Source organism: Lagenorhynchus albirostris, chromosome 18, assembly GCF_949774975.1.
Source record: "Lagenorhynchus albirostris chromosome 18, mLagAlb1.1, whole genome shotgun sequence".
Taxonomy (NCBI): Eukaryota; Metazoa; Chordata; class Mammalia; order Artiodactyla; family Delphinidae; genus Lagenorhynchus; species Lagenorhynchus albirostris.
The window spans coordinates 70,851,918-70,868,020 of record NC_083112.1 but is presented as its reverse complement, the minus strand read 5'-3'; positions in this window follow the sequence as shown (position 1 = coordinate 70,868,020).

Below are 16,103 nucleotides of genomic sequence, written 5' to 3'. Positions count from 1 at the left end.
GCTGCCCCCTCACTGCTAACGGCTATGCGGGGTCAGAGCATCTCAGGATGAGGCTGCCCACTCCTTGGCCTTGAACCTCAGAGTTAACGTGACCTTTCGGAACTCAGCTTTCTCATCTGTAAACAGGCATTCCAGGTCACTATTTTCTCAGGAGGGTGCTGGAAGCATTAAATACTACTAGTAAGTAAGGATTTAGTAGATGACGGCTGTTATTCTTGTTACACAAAGGAGCTCTCGTGTCTGATTTCTATGGCTCTTCTGCTTCCATTTTTGCTGTTGGAGCATCACCTCTCAGTGGATCTGCTTTGGGAAGCCCTTTTCTTCCATCAGACTCAACAGTTCTTATCTATATAGGGCCTGGTACGTCTTAAAATTGAAAATAAATGTATGGTTTTTCATTTACTCTCTGTCTTCTCCGTTATTCTGTAAGCTCCGGGAAAGCAGATGAAGTCTGTCCTGTTCACCCCACACCCTCACAGGCTCGCTTTGTCTTCAGGCCAATTTCCATTTGTCTCCTGACTCAATGAATATTTGTTGAAGGTTGTTGAGCGAATGGCTAGAAATCTGGTCATTAGACCCATCATCCTAGTGATAAGTGAAGATGTGAGTGAAAGTCAGGGGCTCCTTTATGAGGACCGTGCAGAAGCTTTAGTATGTGAACTTTTAAATAACCTCTCTCAGAAGCTTTTCGTCCTACTTCTGAGTGATTCAGTAGAAAGAGCTTCGAGGAACACTGACTGGGGAGAGGCCATTTCCCAGCCTCTGTGGCCTCATGCCAGCCGACCGCGCTGGGCTTTAACTCCTTCATCTATAAAATGGAAATAACGAGAGCAAACCCACAGGAACGCTGTCAAGACTAAGTGCGATACAGAAACAATTTTCAGTATTATTTTTAAGTGAGAGGAATCATGTTTAAAACAAATATGACAGGAAATCCCAAGATACAACAGAACGAGTGGAACTTCATCGGGGAGGAGTGGCACTTGGCATGTCCCCAGGAAACCTCATCAGAGACCAGAGCTCAGTGGCCCACCGTCAAAGCCACTGACACATAGACTGATGGAGAGTCTAACTGGCAAGCAGTGGACATTCATTCTCTCTTTTCTTGCTTCTCTTCATTCTATTCAGCCGAGGTTGCTTGATAAATAAGTTATAGATCACAGGGCAGGGGAGGGGAGGGACACATGACTTTCCTCCAGTATGCAATTTAGGTTCTCATCTTAGAGTTACAGAAAATAAATTAGCATCTGCGCTGGCAACTCCCTAAGTTTTAAATTCTTAATATTGCATTAAAACAGAGATTCAAATCCTTAAACCCTAACTGCAGCCATGAAAGAAAGAACACTTGCTCAGTACTGTTTCACGTCATCTTAACTGAAGTTATGTAGATTAAACTGAGCTCCACCCAGGGATAAAGCAAGAAGCATCATTTGATAACATCACAAGCGTGTGACTGGTGCAGGGCCGTTTCCGGTCAAAGCAACCAGCAAAAAACATTTTCACGGCTACAAGTTGACTATAAAACACACCGGTGATAGTCAATGTTTTGTTGTTGTTGTTGATTTCTCCACCATTGTAGGAGAGAGGGAGCTGGTTCATGGCTTTATCCGGCAGCTGAACCCAGTCCCGTGACTGGCATCTTTTCCTTCTCACCTCCTCAGACACGGATCCCTGAGCTCTGCCAGAGGCTCGTGGGTCTGGTGTAAGCTCACCAGTTCCCGCTGCCATCTCAGTCCGGGAATCTCACCCCGCTCCTTGGCATCTCCCCATCTTGAACTGCCCCATCCACTGACTTCCTTGGCCTACAAATAAAGCAGCCTGGTTCCACATGCACCCAGGGCCCCATAGATTAACCTCTGCATTTCTTTGTCTTTCACTTTAGCTGATGGTCTTTGGTTGGCACTTAATGGTGCTTCTTACTCTGCCAGAGGGCACTGCTTGATGTATTTTTTATACAAAACGTCAGCCCATGGAGTCAGCATGGCAGGCGACCTGTACAGTCTGACAATAGTGTCAGGATGCCTTATTTCTTTTCCCTCTTGGCTCACCAAGAGTGCCCCCAGTACCGCCATACAGAACTGCCCCTCTAGCCCACTGGCAGCCCATTTGCGAACAGTTCCTAGGAATGCAGCAAAATGTTCAGCTAAAATTGTCTCTTATGAGGACAGAACGCCCAGCCTGAACAGGAGCTCAAAATATAGCCAGGAACTTGGTTGCTGTCTTTCATCCAAGCCTGCTCAGTCCCTGTGAGGAGGCATCCAAGACCGACAACCAACAAATTTACATCATCTTTTGAGTTTCCAAGTCTGAGAAAAGAAAGTGGCAGGAAGCCAAGTTTAGGTAAATCCTACCAACGCTGACCATCCACAAGTTTAATTTTAAGGGGAAAAAAGAAATAACAAGGGGTCGTCAATTATTTCCTGCAGTTGATTTGGACAAAGCACAATAGGATATCATTACTTTAGTCCCTGCAATTCCTTTTATACCAGCTGAGTACAGACCAAAACAAACCAACCCTTCTCTCAGCAAGGCAGGTCTTAAAGGAACTCAACTGCAGCTTACCGATCCCCCGTCTGCTTTGATCAGGAAAGCTAAGGAGCTGGCCTCCAGTCTCATTCCCACCAGGCTCCTGAGCCTGTCTTATGCAGAGAGCAATGTTCCCATGGGGTGAACACGTTGCATAAGAGACACACGGAAAATTGTTCAGTGACAACCGAGGAAGTTTCTATGGCCTCAATCAGCCTCACAATACGAGGAGACCCACATCACATCAGACACACTGAAAGGCAGTGCCGGCTCAGCCCTCTTCCAGTGTGTTTCCTGTGCCCCACACTCAATGGACCAGCACGGCCTGGCTCCTTGGCTATCTTTACCAAGAACACAGAGCAGTGTGTGAGGAGTCAATAAAGAAGGAAAGGAGATGGAGGGATAAATCAGGAGGAAATGACCTGGGTGACAAAGGCAACAGAAGGAAAGCATGCCCAGGTCTTGAAGAAAGTGGCTCCTAGGGAGATGGTAATTCTCCTTCCATATTCAATGCTGCTGGCCTCTGTGAAGGACCACAGAGGGGGTCTCAGGCAGCCTGGCGACCTCATTTCCCCTCTCAGTTAGTTGAACAGAGGGTATGGCAACTGATCCAAGATGGCGCTACCACAGTTTCTCCCAGAGGTTTGGAATTTGGAAACAAAAGTGACACATTCATATTCTTTTTGGAGGCCAGGATCTGTGGCGTGTGGGTATAATAATAGCTAATGGTCACTGTTCTCAGGACTTTAAGGACAGGATTTGTTGGGTCAGGATGAGGGAGCATCTTCCACCCAACAACCATGGAAGCAGAGAGAGCCACGTGCAGACACCTTACAAGTGTCTTGGGTCCCAGACCAATTGTCTTCATGGGCAAGCTTGCCAGAGAATTCTCCCACTCTCCCAGATTACTGAAATCTCCTATTTCACAACCAAGTAAAAATCTGCCCCACCATTAAACATGAAGCAGAAAGCACTGTCCTCCACCTATCCCTACAACAATATTTGTTGAACCAGCACTGTTCCAGGCACTAGTCAAAAACTGAACAACAGCAACAACAACGCAGCTTTTGTAGAACTACATACTGGTGAGAACTGAGTAAGAATAAAGAAGATGATGCAGAAAGTAAATGATAAAACCAGTTATAGTTGAGAGGGAAAAACTATTATAGGACAAGAATCGTAAGTGTTGGAAGCAGTATTGAGATCTTAAATGTTGAAATTTTATGTTTCAAAGGTCATTTGCTCAAGTGAGAAAGTATTTTAAAAAAGTGAGGAAGGAGCCATGTGGATATGTAGGGGGAAAGCATTCCAGGCAGATGAAGCAGCCAGTGCAAAGGCCCTGGGGTAGAGACAGCAAGGAGGCCACTGTGGCCACGAAGAATGAGGGTGGTGGAGTCGAGGTCAGAGCGGGAGAGGTACTGATTGTGTAGGGCTTTGTAGGCTATTGTGAGGACATTATCTTTTGCTCTGAAATAAATCAGGAGCCACTGGAGGTGTTCAGTAGAGGAGTGATATTATCTGAATTACATTTCAACAGTATGGTACCCAATGCTCTGTTGAGAACATTGAAGGGGACCAAGGATGTTAAACAAAGCAGGAAATCACTTGGGAAGCCTCCCAGGATTGATAACAGTGGCTTAGATCAGAGCTGTAGCACGAAAGCTACTGAGAGTTGTTTAGCTCTTAGAAATATTTTGAGGGTAGGGACCAAATTATTTCTTGATGTTAATTTATGTTACTATTTTTACATCATCCTCAATACTCTAACCATGCATTTATTCACCTTACCTTATTGAGCATCTACTTTGTGTTCAGCCCTGGATTAAATTTTTTAAGCAATGAAATATTTAAAGCAAGGATTCTAGACTGTGGAATTTACAATCTAGTTGTGAGGTAAGAATGACACCTATTTAAAGAAGTATACTACTTGGGGTGGGGAGGAGTGATTACTGCCCTATAAAAATAAAAGATCAGTGTGACGAAGGGTTCCTGCTTTTAAAGGTGTGAGACTTGCCCAACAGCTATAGGAGACTCCTGAAAAGAACTGCCTCCCAGTCTACGTGCCTATGACACAACCCCCAGTGTAAGAGGGAAGAACAAATCTGACTCCATATTGGATCTGTTTCTTTTACTTTAACCTTTGCATCCCATTGCTTTTGCTATAAGTTAAGAATATTGCCTCTAGCCTGAAGTATACAAGCTAGCCTATTCTCAAGGCTCTGACCTTTAACGGTATTAAGCTTTTCCATTCATATAGAGATAAAAAGTTGCAGAACAGAGAATAACATTTGTCTTGTTGGGGGTTTGCAGGAACATCTTGACCTGACCTACATGGGCAGATGCAAGAACAAAGGATTCTGACACCAAGAACTCTGCAACAACGAACCACACCCCAACCCCTTTTAGTATAAAAGAAATCTGAATTCTAACTCAGGGAAGACAGTTCTTTGGGACACTAGTCCACCATCTTCTCTGTCTGCTGGATTTCCGAATAAAGTCAGTATTCCTTGCCCCAACAACTGGTCTCTCAATTCATTGTCCTGTCGTGCAGCAAGCAGTACAAGCTTGGACTCGGTGACACCAGCATTTATAACACGTTAGATATAACAGTGGCTCATTTAGAGAAGTTGTTAGCTATACTCCAATATAAAATATAAAGTTTAAAAAAAGTAAAGAAGTTTTTAGATTTGTTTTGTTTTGCAAAACTGTATTTGAGGAGATTATCCTTTTTGTCATAGAGGCTAAGATAGGAAGCCCAGCACTCCCTTCAGGAATGTAGGACTTTTCCTACAGGTGCTGGGGTGTTGCAGGCAGACAGAACCTCAGGTGTCAGCCCTCTTCGGGAATTGCTTTGATTGAAGAAGGAACCCAGGCCCCTTCTTCCAACTCAGGACAGCTCTGAAGGGTCATCTCAGCCTCAGAGCTCCCCATAGAGCTGCCTCTTCCTTGCATCTAAGCTCTTCCTATGAGTGAACCAAATCTCCCAGTAGCAAAGCAAGTATACATCTTTTTGTTTTTACCTCAAGACAGGTAAGAAACGTTTCCCACACCCTTTGAATTGAAAGACGCTGTCGGAGCCTTCCATTTAGTCTCTTCTTTTCCAGTTTACCCATTCACCTACTGGAGGCCATCCTGATTGCTTCCCAGTTTTGGCAACTATGAACAAAGCTGCTGTGTACATCAGTGTGTCGTTTGTGTGTGAACATAGTTTTAAATTCTTGATGAACGCAGCACACAACACCTGTACAGAGCACAACCCAGTGAGCTCGGCAGAGGGAGTTCTGTATTATATTCCTATCAGCTCTAGTTCCAGATTAAATTTTGTCTTTGAATGAACTTCTAGGACTTATTTTGTCAGGAAAAAATAACTTTAAAACCCCAAATCTGTCCTTTTTGTCTATAGCTGCCAGGAAACATAAAGCTAAATTCAACAATTAGTTATAAATAAGAACACATTTCTACCATCTGGAAACATCTACTCCCTCTGATCTTACTTTTCAACCCAACTGTCCTTCTTTCCATGATGTTCAATCTTATAAGCCCCTCAAATCCCTTAGGAAGAAAATTGGCAAATAGTCTCGGAAAAGATATTTGCTGCCAGGGTTAATAATTTGTTAGGTATTTCCAGCTGGCTGAACTAGGGCCCAGAGACCACTAATACAGAAAACACCCCTTAACCTCTGCAGCCTGAATATGCTTTTTGCTTCATCCTTATAGATTGTTCAGAAGAGATGCAAATCTAGCTCCGAGCCTTGGACAGTAACGTAGATTTTTACTGAAGTTGTCTTGAGGATACCAAGCAAGGTAACGTGACACTATATAGGAACAGAGCAAAACCTCTATAAACCGTGTCATTAATCTCGCACCCAGGAGTAGTCAGGACGCTGGGGATTACAATGTCTAGTGACTCAAATCAAATTAGCATGAGAAAATACAGGATTTCTTTTCTCAAAAACCTGGAAACTCCAGGGGTGGATCTGCTCCATTTATGTGCCCTATCTGGCCTGTGGTCAGCAGTTTACAACCTCCGGCGGACAGCATCATTCTTATGATTCCTCATGTGGTCGGTGGTGGCCCTGACTTCCCAGGGGATGCTGGTGTGAGGGCTTCACCGGGGGTACCCATCCCGGGACTCCTCCCACAGTTAGGGACACAGCAGAGAGAGCTGAGCCTTTGCTGAAGTCGGAGTGAAAGTATAGTAGCTGACATGCTGGTTGGTGCTTCATAACCAATTATCTGGGCATCAGAAGGACTGGAGGAGATCCCAGACACCTTAGTCAGTAGCATCCAGGCCCACTGATTGACACTGCCTGCCACTGGTCATGGGGCTTTGATTTAGTAACTTCCCTTGCGCACCCTTGAAGTGACAACATCACCAAGAAATAACAATACATGCCAAGTATTTATAATGCTCTGAGTTTATATTAAATTGACCCCCCCAAAAAGAAAAGGAAAAAGAAATACAGTTGTCTAAAATCTTCACTCGGAAAACAGAATTTAGAGCTTCCTTCCTTCATGTATTAAGGAAATACGACACGAAGTCCTTGATCAGATGGCCTAGGTTCAAGTCTAGGTGTATCACGCATCACCTATGACTCTGGGGCAAGTTATTGGAGCTGTATATTCTTCCTCATTTCTAATATGCAGATAATAATAGCATCTACCTTAGTGTGTTGTTGTGAGTTTCTGGTGGGGATCTGATGACACAAAAAGAGTATGTTTTATATGTTTATATGTTTTATATATTAACTTTATGAGACAGTGACTGATTAAGAATAATGTAAGAAAATAACTAAAAGTATGGCCATAAATATTAACTTAAAAGTCTTAATTTGATAGAGCTGGAAATAGTTTCTCACAAGTTTGTTTCCAATACAATAATCTGTTAGGAATCTCTTCACCAGCAATTGAATGATGATAACCAGCAAAGTCATTAGGATTCTGCATAATCTTAAATGAAATAAAAGTAAATGGGAGATGATGGAAATGGTTATAGATACTTAAGAGAGTATTTTCCCCTGAACAAAAAGTGGATGTAACCATGACTCTGTACAGGGGTGATGTAAAATATCAATTCAGGAAAAGGATGATAAAACCTTTTTTGAAAACATTTTGTCATATACCTCCCAGAACTGCTAAATTGCCTTTCTAGTCTCAATAACACAAGTCAAAGGCCTTAAAGCCGGTATAAAAAATGTGAAACAATCCATCTCAGACGCAGCACCTGATAGGGGAGAACAGGATTTCCAAATCAATTCGTCATGATCCAATATGGATTAAGCAGTTTGTTTTGACATTTCTCATTTGCTAAGTGTCAGCAGGCCGAAGTAATCTTCCTGGGATGCATGCACAGACCAGAACATTTATTATTATTTATTTAGGGGATTTAGAGCCCCTCTGCCTCCAGAGAAGTCATCTGAAAGCAGAAATATTTTGAAATCAGGACTGCAGGTGGTTTCACCTGATAATAGCTTAACCTCATCATTTCAATCCTTCAGTGGAAAACCGTGCCCTACCACCTCAGACAAGGTCGGAAAGACCTTCCAGGTTTATGTAGCAAACACAACTACCCCAGGGTAGTCTCGAATTCCACCCCTGATAGAAAGTGATGGAGAGCAATTTGTATTCTAGACCTTCCTAGCCCCATATACTATCCCTTCCCATTTGTCTTACTTTTGAACTGGGAACAAGTAGAGACTTAGAGACTCAATAGTGACTCTTGAATAGAAACTAAACTGCAAGACACAGGATGGTATAATGACACGATCCCTCTTGGTGTCAGGCCAACTTGAGTGTCAATCATGCCGGTATTTCGTCTATTAGCTATTTGACAGGAAGCAAATTACATAACCTTTCTGACCTTCCGTTTCCTCATCCAATGATATAATCCTTTCCTCATTGGATTACAGTGAACTTTAACTCAGATACTATAAGTACATTAACTAGTACAGTGCTCGGCCCACAGAACCTCAATAAATGTTTGTCCTTCCCCTCCCGGCGCTCCCCAATTCCCCTGGTCTCTCACTTTGTGAGTTTTACAGGGTGGGTGGGGGCAGGGGAGAGGGAGGGTAGAGCCAAAGAGAAAGGAATGGACATCTTTCCAATGTGGCGCAGATACATATTGCTTAATGTGATTCTCAGAGGCTCCATCCCCCAAAATGCCCTCTTCAATCCGTTTTAGGGAAGCTTGGAGAAATCTTTAATACATCAAATAAGATGAGAAAGAGAAGAGGGCAGCATCAGTGCAAGACGACCCTATCAGGGTAGGGATTTTACCTTGACATGGTGATAATCCGTCTCTTAACTGGACAGCTAGGAAGGTTATTAGAGAAGGGACATTACCAGCATCTGAATCCCTGGTACCTCTTGCCGTGAGGGTTGGCTTACACAGGTGTTGCCATTGTCACTTGGGTATTTATATTTTTTTAACATTACATGTCCATTATTTCTTGAGTGTATTGGCTTAAGTGCACATTAGAATTGCTATTTATAGTTTGATAATGTATAGTCTGATAATGAGAAAGGACTAAAATACCCAGCTAGAGAGCATCTGCCTTAAAAATGAAGAGGTGGGGGAAATGGTGATGGAGGAAGGGAACAGGTTCAAAAATCTGTGTTTCCAGGTTCAGAAAAGTAAGTGAAGTGAATTAAATACACACCCTTGTAGAAGCTGATCTCTGCTTGGTAACCACAGAAAGAAGTATAACCTAGGACTCTCCCATATCCAGAGCAGTGTCTCGCCTTCACCAACTCTGAGTTCTGAGCACAAGGGTCATAGGAGGGCCTGTGTGCTCAACACTGGGCTGACTGTCTCCCATGTAGACCATGTTCAGTCTTCCCAGCAGCACTCTGATGTCTTGCTATGATCAGGAAACCAGAACTCAGATGTCATTGGTCCACACTGTCACTAATACTGTGAGCCTGGACGCCAAGTCTTTTCTAGTTCTAAAATCTACACTCTTAATTTTACGTAAACTCCCTGCACCTCAAACGGTATCCTGCAGGATGGACAAAGGTTGGGTCTCCCCTGTTCCCACAGAAGACCCATGCTTGGAAGATTTGGGCTTGGAAAATAAGTGGTGGGTGAAAGTTCTGAAATGATAAGTACCTGAAAGAATTCTAAGGAAAGTTATGGGCCAAACAATTTCTATACACCTAGTTGCCTGAATACACAGCTGAAAAGAAATTTGAGAGGCAGCTGTAAAATATGGGACAATAAAAAGTTTCAGACAAAGGATTACAGTCATGAACTAAAAGAAGACTCCTCAAAAGACTGAACCAGGCATTAGGAGAGAAAGGCAGAAGACAACCGCTTTCTGTGACTCTGATCGACCAGGTCTGCAGTGCAGGCTCTGTCTGAAGCACAGCATGAGATGCTGGGTGGTTGAACTGAATGATCACTTGCATCCTCTGCTTCCCACAGAGCACATAACTCCATAGCTAGAAGTGGACGCTGTCGGGGGAGACAACTGTGCACCCTGATGCCACTTCTGCCCAGGAGACCTGATCTTGTTCGAAACGCCACACACCAAAAAGGACCCTCCATGGTCCTCGCTATGTATAATGAAGTCTTGATTCAATGCTCCTAACAGCAAAAGAGGTCGGCGAAGTGTGTGTTTGACATTTTTCCTTCTGCAGTGGGAGGCTGACTCTCCTACAAATGGCCATAAGATGGGGGATGCCTGAACACAGGCAGGGAAATCAAATAGTGGACCGATGAAGGAATAGTAAATGTCCGTTGCTGACTTGTTTCAATTTATGTCACTTACTACGGCCTCCAAATACTACACAGACAATCTCATAAAGCTGACCTCACTACATCATCAAACTCCAGAAAGTGGCAGGATTCCCGGGCTTTCCATGGAAAGCATAAATTGCTTCATAAGCCTATCGTGCCCTAAGATCGTCTGTGTTGGATCTGATGAAATCTCAAATTCCCTGACCTATCAGATTCCTCCCGAAAGTGATTAGAAAGGTCTTAAACCAAAGAGTTGTTTTGGAATGAAACATTCCCAAGGAAATTACAGAACTAAAGATATCCCCAGGTCATGCCACCATTTAAATCTGCGCCCCGGTACTATCCCATTGGGCTGCGTTGCTGATCCATGTCACCCATCGTGGACACTTGGCCCTACAGGACTACTGAAATCTCAGTCACTCTCAGTCCTGGGGACCCCAGGGTCCTATGTCATTTGCACCGACCTGGTCTCATTCCACAGCATCTTTAAAATTTAGGTGTAGCTAAATTTAGCACCAGAAGAATCTGTGGATTAAAAACCTGGGTTGTGGTTTAAAAAGTGAGTCCAGATTTAAGACCGCATCTACCAGGTTTCAAATCCTAGCTCTACCGCTCACTAGATTTTATGAGCTTCGACAAACTTCTCTAAACCTTAGTTTTCTCATCTGTAAATCAGGGATGCCAATAGTTTCTACCTCATAAGGTTTCTGAGAAGATATATAATTATGCATATAAAAATACCTAAAGCGGTTTCTGACATATTCATGCCCTGACAATCCTATTATCAACTTTTTTTTAACTACAAAATTGAGGCCTAAGAAGATTAAGTAACTTGTCCAAGATGATACAGCTATGTTATGTGCAGATGTGATTTTTCTAAATTTATTCCAAAGGGTTGGCTAAGGGCTCTGATGGGCTATGGAAAAATAAATGAAAACAAAGAGCAGAGGATATAATACATAAGGAATCCAGAGAGGTAAGCCCCAGTTTCTACATCTCTAAAATGGGTGGATTGGGCTTGATTTCCTGGTTAAGATGGCATTTGTTGCGGGAAGATGGCGGAACAGTAAGACGCGGAGATCAAATTCCTCCCCACAAATACACCAGAAATACATCTACACGTGGAACAACTCCTACAGAACACCTACTGAACACTGGCAGACGACCTCAGACCTCCCAAAAGGCAAGAAACCCCCCCACATACCTGGGTAGGGCAAAAGAAAAAATAAACAGAGACAAAACAATAGGGACGGGACCTGCACCAGTGGGAGGCGGCCGTGAAGGAGGAAAGTTTTCCACACACTAGAAGCCCCTTCGCGGGCGGAGACTGCGGGTGGCGGAGCGGGGGAGCTTCGGAGCCGCAGAGGAGAGCACAGCAACAGGGCTGCGGAGGGCAAAGCGGAGAGATTCCCGCACAGAGGATCGGTGCCGACCAGCACTTACCAGCCCGAGGCTTGTCTGCTCACCCGCCGGGGCAGGCGGGGCTGGGAGTTGAGGCTCGGGCTTCGGTCGGAGCGCAGGGAGAGGACCAGGGTTGGCGGCGTGAACACAGCCTACAGGGGGTTAGTGCACCACGGCTAGCGGGGACGGAGTCCGGGGAAAAGTCTGGACCTGCCGAAGAGGTAAGAGACTTTTTCTTACCTCTTTGTTTCCTTGTGCACGAGGAGGGGGTTGAGAGCGCTGCTTAAAGGAGCTCCAGAGACGGGCGCGAGCCGCGGCTAAAAGCGCGGACCCCAGAGACGTGCATGAGACGCTAAGGCTGCTGCTGCCGCCACCAAGAAGCCTCTGTGCGAGCACAGGTCACTCTCCACACGCCCTTCCGGGGAGCCTGTGCAGCCCGCCACTGCCAGGGTCCCGGGATCCAGGGACAACTTCCCCGGGAGAACGCACGGCGCGCCTCAGGCTGGTGCAACGTCACGGCACAACGTCACGCCTGCCTCTGCCGCCGCAGGCCCGCCCCGCACTCCGTGCCCCTCCCTCCGCGAATCAGCGGCTCCTTTAACCCCGTCCTGTCTGAGCGAAGAACAGACGCCCTCCAGCAACCTACACTCAGAGGCGGGGCCAAATCCAAAGCTGAGCCCCGGGAGCTGTGAGAACAAAGAAGAGAAAGGGAAATCTCTCCCAGCAGCCTCAGAAGCAGTGGATTAAAGCTCCACAATCAACTTGATGTACCTGCATCTGTGGAATACATGAATAGACAACAAATCATCCCAAATTAAAGAGGTGGCCTTTGAGAGCAAGATTTATGATTTTTTTCCCCTTTTCCTCTTTTTGTGAGTGTGTATGTGTATGCTTCCCTGTGAGATTTTGTCTGTATAGCTTTGCTTCCACCATTTGTCCTAGGGTTCTATCCGTCCGGTTTTTTTTTTTGGTTGTTTTTTTAATTTTTTTCTTTTTTTTCTCTTAATAATTATTTTTTTATTTTAACAACTTTATTATATTTTATCTTACTTTATTATATTTTACTTTATCTCCTTTCTTTTCTTCCTTCCTTCCCTCCTTCCTTCCTTCCTCCCTCCCTCCTTCCTTTCTTTCCTTCTTTCTTTCTCTCTTTCTACTTCTACTAATTCTTTCTTTCTACTTTTTCTCCCTTTTATTCTGAGCCATGTGGATGAAAGGCTCTTGGTGCTGCAGCCAGGAGTTAGTGCTGTGCCTCTGAGGTGGGAGAGTCAACTTTAGGACACTGGTCCACAAGAGACCTCCCAGCTCCACATAATATCAAACGGCAAAAATCTCCCAGAGATCTCCATCTCAACACCAGCATCCAGCTTCACTCAACGACCAGCAAGCTACAGTGCTGGACATCCTATGCCAAACAACTAGCAAGACAGGAACACAACCCCACCCATTAGCAGAGAGGCTGCCTAAAATCATAATAAGTCCACAGACACCCCAAAACACACCACCAGACGTGGACCTGCCCACCAGAAAGACAAGATCCAGCCTCATCCACCAGAACACAGGCACTAGTACCCTCCACCAGGAAGTCTACACAACCCACTGAACCAACCTTAGCCATTGGGGACAGACACCAAAAACAACGGGAACTACGAACCTGCAGCCTGCAAAAAGAAGACCCCAAACACAGTAAGATAAGCAAAATGAGAAGACAGAAAAACACACAGCAGATGAAGGAGCAAGATAAAAACCCACCAGACCTAACAAATGAAGAGGAAATAGGCAGTCTACATGAAAAAGAATTCAGAATAATGATAGTAAAGATGATCCAAAATCTTGGAAATAGAATAGACAAAATGCAAGAAACATTTAACAAGGACCTAGAAGAACTAAAGATGAAACAAACAATGATGAACAACACAATAAATGAAATTTAAAATACTCTAGATGCGATCAATAGGAGAATAACTGAGGCAGAAGAATGTATAAGTGACCTGGAAGATAAAATAGTGGAAATAACTACTGCAGAGCAGAATAAAGAAAAAAGAATGAAAAGAACTGAGGACAGTCTCACAGACCTCTGGGACAACATCAAACGCACCAACATTCGAATCATAGGGGTTCCAGAAGAAGAAGAGAAAAAGAAAGGGACTGAGAAAATATTTAAAGAGATTATGGTTGAAAACTTCCCTAATATGGGAAAAGAAATAGTTAATCAAGTCCAGGAAGCACAGAGAGTCCCATACAGGATAAATCCAAGGAGAAATATGCCAAGACACATATTAATCAAACAGTCAAAAATTAAATACAAAGAAAGCACATTAAAAGCAGCAAGGGTAAAACAACAAATAACACACAAGGGAATCCCCATAAGGTTAACAGCTGATCTTGCAGCAGAAACTCTGCAAGCCAGAAGGGACTGGCAGGACATATTTAAAGTGATGAAGGAGAAGAACCTGCAACCAAGATTACTCTACCCAGCAAGGATGTCATTCAGATTTGTTGGAGAAATTAAAACCTTTACAGACAAGCAAAAGCTGAGAGAGTTCAGCACCACCAAACCAGCTTTACAACAACTGCTAAAGGAACTTCTCTAGGCAATAAACACAAGAGAAGGAAAAGACCTACAATAACGAACCCAAAACAATTAAGAAAATGGGAATAGGAACAAACATATCGATAATTACCGTAAATGTAAATGGATTAAATGCTCCCACCAAAAGACACAGATTGGCTGAATGGATACAAAAACAAGACCCATATATTTGCTGTCTACAAGAGACCCACTTCAGACCTAGAGACACATACAGACTGAAAGTGAGGGGGTGGAAAAAGATATTTCATGCAAATGGAAACCAAAAGAAAGCTGGAGTAGCAATTTTCATATCAGACAAACTAGACTTTAAAATAAAGAAGAGACAAAGAAGGACACTACATAATGATCAAGGGATCAATCCAAGAAGAAGATATAACAATTGTAAATATTTATGCACCCAACATAGGAGCACCTCAATACATAAGGCAAATACTAACAGCCATAAAAGGGGAAATCCACAGTAACACATTCAAAGTAGGGGACTTTAACACCCCACTTTCACCAATGGACAGATCATCCAAAAGGAAAATAAATAAGGAGACACAAGCTTTAAATGATACATTAAACAAAATGGACTTAATTGATATTTATAGGACATCCATCCAAAAACAACAGAATACATATTTTTCTCAAGTGCTCATGGAACGTTCTCCAGGATAGATCATATCTTGGGTCACAAATCAAGCCTTGGTAAATTTAAGAAAACTGAAATTGTATCAAGTATCTTTTCCAACCACAACACTATGAGACTAGATATCAATTACAGGAAAAGATCTGTAAAAAATACAAACACATGGAGGCTAAACAATACACTACTTAATAACGAAGTGATCACTGAAGAAATCAACGAGGAAATAAAAAAATACCTAGAAACAAATGACAATGGAGACACGACGACCCAAAATCTATGGGATGCAGCAAAAGCAGTTCTAAGAGGGAAATTTATAGCAATACAATCCTACCTTAAGAAACAGAAAACATCTCGAATAAACAACCTAACCTTGCACCTCAAGCAATTAGAGAAAGAAGAACCAAAAAAACCCAAAGTTAGCACAGGGAAAGAAATCATAAAAATCAGATCAGAAACAAATGAAAAAGAAATGAAAGAAAGGATAGCAAAGATCAATAAAACTAAAAGCTGGTTCTTTGAGAAGATAAACAAAATTGATAAACCATTAGCCAAACTCATCAAGAAAAAAGGGGAGAAGACTCCAATCAATAGAATTAGAAATGAAAAAGGAGAAGTAGCAACTGACACTGCAGAAATACAAAAGACCATGAGAGATTACTACAAGCAACTCTATGCCGATAAAATGGACAAACTGGAAGGAATGGACAAATTCTTAGAAATGCACAACCTGCCAAGACTGAGTCAGGAAGAAATAGAAAATATGAACAGACCAATCACAAGCACTGAAATTGAAACTGTGATTAAAAATTTTCCAACCAACAAAAGCCCAGGACCAGATGGCTTCATAAGCGAATTCTATCAAACATTTAGAGAAGAGCTAACACATATCCTTCTCAAACTCTTCCAAAATATAGCAGAGGTAGGAACACTCCCAAACTCATTCTATGAGGCCACCATCACCCCAATAGCAAAACCAGAAAAACATGTCACAAAAGAAGAACACTACAGGCCAATATCCCTGATGAACATAGATGTAAAAATCCTCAACAAAATACTAGCAAACAGAATCCAACAGCACATTAAACGGATCATACACCATGATCAAGTGGGGTTTATTCCAGGAATGCAAGGGTTCTTCAATATACGCAAGTCAATCAACGTGATACACCATATTAACAAATTGAAGGAGAAAAACCATATGATCATCTCAATAG